Source organism: Triticum urartu, chromosome 2A, assembly GCF_056163025.1.
Source record: "Triticum urartu cultivar PI428250 chromosome 2A, HENAU_Tu73, whole genome shotgun sequence".
NCBI lineage: Eukaryota > Viridiplantae > Streptophyta > Magnoliopsida > Poales > Poaceae > Triticum > Triticum urartu.
This window is the reverse complement of record NC_141874.1, coordinates 204,160,840-204,166,839: the sequence shown is the minus strand read 5'-3', so window position 1 is coordinate 204,166,839 and position 6,000 is coordinate 204,160,840.

Genomic DNA, 6,000 nt, shown 5'->3' with positions numbered 1-6,000 from the left:
GCTACTTCTCTCAGAATTGCTGGATCAGGAGTCGACACTGCCGAGTGGTGTGCTTGGGATAAATCAAATTACCCTCTTTATATTTCTTGATGTGAATGTGACACGGCAAATCCAACACATCATTTCCGTCTTGATCTTTCACTTTCTTGGGATTCCAGGGTCCCTTGGGCTTCCCCTTAAATTTTCCTTGAGCCACAACTAAGGCTTCACCAGGAGCAACTGGCTCAGCCTTACGCTTCTGTTTTCGATTGGAAGTACCTCCACCGGTGTCCTGGGCGACTGTTTTGTGCTTGCCACTCCGGAGTCGGTCTTCCTCTTCGCTATTAGCGTATTTGGTGGCGATCTCCATCATCCGAGTCAGAGTCATATCTCCTGTCCGACCGAATTTCAGATTCAACTCTCGATACTTAACGCCTTCCTTAAAGGCACAGATTGCTTGGTGATCTGACACATTCTCCACCGTATGGTGTAACGTGATCCATCTCTGGATATAGTCTCTCAAGGTTTCATTCGGTTTCTGTACACAACACTGCAATTCTGTCAACCATACCGGTCGCTTGCAAGTACCCTCAAAAGTTCTAACAAACACTCTGGCGAGTTCCTCCCAACTGTATATGCTACCAGGCGCTAACTGGTTCAGCCACGCCCTAGTCGAGCCTTCCAACATGAGAGGAAGATGTTTCATTGCTACTTCATCATTGCCACCACCAATTTGCACAGCCACTCGGTAATATTCAAGCCAAGTGTCAGGCTTAGACTCACCGGTGAACTTGCTGACTTCAGTCGCCAACCTGAAGTTGGGAGGAATCACTGCGGCCCTGATGGCTCTGTTAAAACACTCGGGACCGAAAACGTGCACTCTGCTGTCAGTAGGATAATCCCTATCATGACCTTCTCTATGCGCTCTGTTCCTATCGACCGGACCTTGAACGAGAATAGATCTCGCATCAAAGCCTGGCTCCCTTGGGTCGACTGGTACTCTTCGCTCACCGCTGTGGGGGCGCCTGTCATCTTGCCGCCAAGGCACGTATGACCCACTCCTCGGAGGAGGCGTGGGCCTCGACGACGGTCATCGTGGTCGAGTCGGTGATCATACTGCTCGCGGTTTCTATACTGATCCTGCCGGTTCCCACGTCCTTCACGCCACGGAGGCGATCTTAGGCTGTGAGCCGACTGGACCGTGTCCTCCACCACAGACCTGCTATGAATCCTATTCCGCGACTGAGATACTGCTATATTCTGTTCTCCAACCGCTCGAAGCAAGGCCCAGATCTGCATCAAACCCCTGCCTGCCTATGACTGGGAGGGATGGATTGACTCTGCTATTCGGGCTGCGGTTGTGAGATTTTGGATCGGAGTGCGGTATACCTGAGTTTGAGGCGGAAAAAGCTGTCGTCGACTGGATTCAGGGATCCGCTGCCGAGCACGCTCGTCAAGTGCATGCTGCAGGTTCTCCAGTCGAGTGCGCTCAGCCAAATTGGCCAGGCGCGCTTCCTCCAAGGCTCCGGCCTTGGGGTTTCTCCAATGATAGGAGTGTGAAGTGCATCCATGTTACGGCGGCGAAGCTCTTCCCTCCGCTGCGAGGAAAGGGGCTCGGGGCAGTACTCCTCGTGGACGCGCGACGGATCACCGCCACCATCGCCACCATCATTGTGGGGGAAGCCAGGAGGACTGGGTGGTCCATCGACCATCAAGACTTCTGCCGCGAGATCGCTGCTGTCGCATTTGGATGCGGTCTCGACGGAGCCAGTCGAACAGGTCGTAGAGAGTTTCGTCGGGCTTGATTGCCGTGACGTGTGAGGTGGCCAACTGGTGGGCCACCGCGTGCCTCACCCACCGCTGGAGCCGTGACCGGCTGGAACGCTTGTGTCGACGAGTGGCGGGGGATGAGGACACCATAGGAACTGACCGATACTGGGTCGACGGTTGCCAGAGAAGGACGCCGCGGACACACGCGTGAAAGTGCGTCACCCCGCGGACGGGGAGCGCATCGACGTCGAGTGGAGCTTCTAGGAGCCAGGCGGAATCGTCGGCGATGAACATGAGTGCGCCGAGACGGATCTTGCGGCTCTCAACCAGTCCGCCGGCGAAAACCATGATGATGAGAATCGGAAAAATTGCAACTCCACTAGAAAGTCGCTAAGACACCTGCCCCACGGTGGGTGCCAACTGTCGTGGATCTAAAACTGACAGTAGAATGGGGGTAGGTATGAGGAGGCAGTATCCTAGCTATGGCGAAGTTATACACACGAGTTTTACGAGTTCAGGCCCTTCGCGGTGGAAGTAATATCCCTACGTCTCGGTGCCTGGAGGCGGACGACTGGATTATGTAAGTGTGTGTTTACAGGGGGGGTCCGAACCCTTGTGCCAGTGGAGGGGGGTGGCTTATATAGAGTGCGCCAGGACCCCAGCCAGCCCACGTTACAAGGGGTTTAAGGTACATTAAGAGGGGGGCGTTACTGGTAACGCTAGTAATTAAATGACATAAATGCCTATTAAGTCTATGAAGTAGACGTCCGACCGTTGTCGTGCAGAGTGACTTTAGGTCTTCTGTCTGTCGAGTGATAATTGTTGCGGTCGAGTGACCTTGAATCTTCCGAGTGGAACGACTTATAGTCGAGTGGATGATGATATCCCTTGAATGCTTCTGGCTTTAAGATGATGTCCTAGGGGAGGGTGTCTAGGTCAGGCCTATGACCCTACCCTAGGTACATAGCTTCATCAACATCTACTTCACATACACAAAGGTGAATCATCTACTTTACACGTGCTCATTTGACCCCTTCGAGGATGGTATACTACTTGACACTTCTCCCCTGTGCATGCATAGGTATTGTCGGAACGCTACGGACGACGTGGAGGAGTGCAAGCGCCAAGGAACACCTGCACCATCCGCGAGGGAAGCGTGGAAGCGAAGACGGAAGAAGAAGGAGCTGTGGAGTCTACAGCGACCGGACGACCAGAAGCCACCGGACGTCCGACAATCTACAGCCACTGGACGACTGGACTATGCCGGATGTCCGACACCTGGAACTCCAGCCAGCCCAAGAGTCCAGCAGACGAGATCTACAGCGACCGGACGACCGACCGAGACCGGACGTCCGACACCTCCCAGGCCACGGATGACCAAGCGCCTCCGGACGACCGGTGCCACGGCGACGGAACGATATTTACGGAAGTCCGAAGACTTCCGGACGTCCGGACCGTCTCGAGCCTTCGGACGTCCAACGCCTGTGTGTGCAGCCGCGGGCCTTTGGCCTTGTATCCCTCTCCCACTTACCCCTTCATGGCTTAGACTATAAATAGACCACCTCCACCTCCTTTCTAGGGTTAGCAAAGTATTAGCTCATATTTTGTGTGAGAGCTTTGCTCATCCACTTGGTTACCTTCTCCTCGGAGATCGCGCCTCCTCGGAGAAGATCCCCCAAGCGGATTCAAGACCCCTTCATGGGAAGAACCTCAAGACCTCCTTACGGAGAAGAACCAGTTACCTCTTGTATCGTCCTTTATTGACTTTGGATCGTGTATCTCTCTTTGTGTTTCGAGGATCTAGCACATGTGTGATCATACTTGTTGGTTTGAGTGTTTCTCTTGTGTTCCCCTTTATGATTTCCCCTCGTGTTTCCCCTAGTGTTCTTTGTGTTCCTCGTAGGATCCGCTCCTTTCTTGAAAGATCGACCATCTAGGGTTCCACCCTACATCACGTGAGGAAGGGAGGAAGATTTGGCAGTGATGGCGGCTGTGTGCCTGCCAAAGTGACCCAATGGCAGCGGGGAGGGGTGTGGGATCCTTTTCTTTCCAGGGAATCGTAGTGCTGGTAAGGTACTTGGGATGCAAGCTAAAACGCTAGTCCGGTCGACGTTTGTATCGCTCTATAAATCATTTTGTTGTGCGTAAGAAAACACTGATAAAAAATACACTTCGGCCTTGACGCCTGATAAAGTGATAAACATGATAATATTCTCAATGCGGGACCAAAGAAGGGGTTTTCATTTACGTGGTAGAGTATAGTAGCAGGTGTTCAAACTTTCAAAATTGGTTGTATTTGAAATGACCCCTGGATATCAACAAGTGCATCTCGTAAGATCATCACTCCCAAAGGAGGTACCATGCTCTCCAATGTGGAAGATATGATTGATCTCACTCGGGACAATAGGACGAGGAGCTTATCCGTGACATTTTCTCACCGGTTAATGTGAACAGAATTCTGCAGATTCCTTTGAATGTCCAAGTGACTGAGGATTTTGTTGCATGGAACTTCACACGGTCGGGCTATTTCTCTGTCCAATCAGCCTACCATAGGAAGTTCGAGCACCAGTTTGGGAGCAGAATCACGCTAATAGATGGTCTTGGGAGTGTCAATATAAACTACTCCCTCCGTTCCTAAATACTTGTCTTTCTAGGCATTTCAACAAGTGACTACATACGTAGCAAAATGGGTGAATCTACACTTTAAAATATGTCTACATACATCCGTATGTAGTAGTCATTTGAAATGTCTAAAAAGACAAATATTTAGGAACGGAGGGAGTAGTATGGAAGGATCTTTGCATGGGGTTCTCCCCTACTACGATGTACTAGCATCTTGGCATATTCCATGTTCGCCGCAATGTCCTACTTGTGGAATTGGAGTCGAAGATATTCAGCATTGTTTGTTTCAATGCGATCGGGCCAAAGAAATATGGGATGCACTTGATCGATAATACTTGAAATTCTCTCCAAATTTGTTGTTCTTTCCAGTGATCTCCTAGTGGCGAAATTGTCCCTTCTAGCGGCGTGGTACATCTGGTGGCAACGCCGACAGATGGTTAAAGGAGTTTCGGTCCAAACAATGGAGAAAACGGTAGTATCTATTCGAGTTCTGGCTACAAGTTTCATATAGTCAATGACTTCTCAGCTACCAGTTCGGAAGTATGATCATATGTGGGCAAAACCTAGCCACGGTTTGGTCAAGATAAATGTTGATGTAACTTTCCATGAAGATACTCTATCAGGCGCATGTGGCGCTGTTGTCCGCAACGATCATAGTGACTTTGTTGCAGTGGCAAACTGGTTTCTACCAGATATTCGCGATACTAAATCGGTAGAGCGTCAGGCCATCAGAAACGGACTATATCTCGCAGCAAACATTGGCTGCAATAGTGTTGAAATTGAGTCTGGTTGCATGCTGGCAGTGAAAGCAATGCGGTCAATGGATGAGTATCTTAGAGCTGATGCGGCTGTGGTACTAGAGTGTAAACAAGTGGCTCTGAATTTCACAAAAAATTGCTATAAAGATTGCTTCCGAGAAGTGAATCAAGTTGCTGATAGTTTAGCTAGATATTCATTCGATAGCCGATCGTCTGGACTGTGGTAGAATTCTACCCCTGATTATTTATCTTCTTCTTGTAAATGATATGACCATTACATGAGAAATAAAGTCTTCTACCCGGAAAAATGTGATAAACAACCCATTTAGCCTGACATGTATGCAAATCTGTCATGTTTGGTCATATTGTTCAATTGGATACAAAGTGCTTTTTTTTTAGAAAAGGAGGATGCACCCCCGGCCTCTGCATCTCGACGATGCATACGGCCACTTTATTAATTATTAAGCACAAAAGACCTTACAAAGTAGTACATCAGTGAGCTTGAAGCCATCATCTAGGCAACATCTGTCGCTACTCCTATCCCCTTGATGCAGTAGTGCCGAATGTCCGAGCCTAATACCAAACAGACATCGCACCAAATCCTAACATCTAATGTCGGATGCCCCATCCTAGCCACATACCGGGACTGGGTCACACACCGGTCCGGTGCACTCACCGAGGCTGCCACCGCCTTCTTCCATCGATCCATCTCCAGAGCGGCACTGACGCACTGACCTTGCCAGGCCTGCCGTCGACGCCACCATGGCGCCAGACAGCTCGACCACCCTGCGCTCGTCCATCCAGCCGCATCCGTCATCGAAATGCAGCTGCACCATGCCGCCAACACTCGTCGCCAATGACGCGGTAGATA